The sequence below is a fragment of the Heterocephalus glaber genome, unplaced genomic scaffold, assembly GCF_053883595.1.
Source record: "Heterocephalus glaber isolate CG9 unplaced genomic scaffold, H.glaber_assembly_v1.0 deba00001586, whole genome shotgun sequence".
Lineage (NCBI taxonomy): Eukaryota > Metazoa > Chordata > Mammalia > Rodentia > Bathyergidae > Heterocephalus > Heterocephalus glaber.
The window spans coordinates 9,654,351-9,655,674 of record NW_028258364.1 but is presented as its reverse complement, the minus strand read 5'-3'; positions in this window follow the sequence as shown (position 1 = coordinate 9,655,674).

The window sequence follows — 1,324 nt, the reverse complement described above, 5'->3', positions numbered from 1 at the left end:
CAACATAAACGAAAGTATAAGAACATGTAATGACTTCTCACAAGTTACCATATGAAATATTACAAAACTGGATGGTTCTCTATCTATGTCAAGGCTATCTTATTTTTAAACACAAGGTATCTGGAACTGGAAGTGTAGCTCAGTGGTAGAGAAAACACTTAGCATGCACAAGGCCCTGGTTTCAATCTTTAGCACCCCAAATAATAATAAAAGTTAATGAACAAGTAATTAAAAAATAAATACAAGGTATTGACTTGAGGTATCCTTTGCCTAAAAGAAAATTTTTAGAAGTAGTATTAAGAGCTATGAGTGCTCTGAGAACTGGAAAACTCTAAGGAGATAAGGACATCCTTCTTTTCCTTTCTCTTTTATGCTTCTCCATGCATACTTCCTGAGTTTATATTTATTTAAGTTTTATCCACAAGTACAGACTATTTCTCAGTGCCAGTTCCCAAGTTCTTAGGAGAAGGAATCAAGTTCACCCCAATCCAATACATTATGGCTACAGAGCTGTATACAATTAAAATGTGGTTATGAAGTGGAGGAGAGTAGTCAGAAAATTAGGATAAGTGACAAACACTCCAAATTACCACCCCTCCAAAGATCTATGTTTAGAGGAGTTATCAGAGCTCAAAACTTTCTAGGGCTTAATAATACTTGGGTGGTAGTCAGGGGTCTACAATATACCAAAATGTGCTTTGAAGCTACTGAAGCATCCCTAAGGCTTCCATAATACTTTTGGGAAACATACAGGTGGGGAATTTTTGCTAAGCCATTAGAGATCTGCAAATTTTGCCTTAATGGCTATGGTAGTCAATATCCTGACTTTCTAACAGCTTTTCCCACTCACACTATCTTCTCCAGTATTATTACTAAGTCAATGTGAAGGCAGCTTGTCTGGGTGGAAGTCTGAACCCAGGTTAAGATGTACTACTCTGATTTTATTTTTCCAGAAGTTGTAATGAAGATCTTAAATATGCCATAGTGACTACACTTACAGAATTAGACCCTCTAAGAGGGCAGCAGAAATCTCAATTGAAGCACATAATCAGTTTTAGCCAACTAAAGTTCTCATCAGACAACTCAATAATGGTAGAGTTCAGGTCCTCAGTAGTCTAGCTTTTACTGGTTTAAGTGGTCTTTAGAGTTCCTCAATGAGGCTAAGAATCATGGTCTAAAAACACTAGGGCTCAACTATGCACAGAAAAAAGTGGAACACTTCCTATTGTCTCTGAATTTTGAGGAAACTCCCCAAATAAGTACTAAGTACTCACACAAAATTTTAAAAAGTTTTAATAAAACATGGCAAATCAATCCAACAATT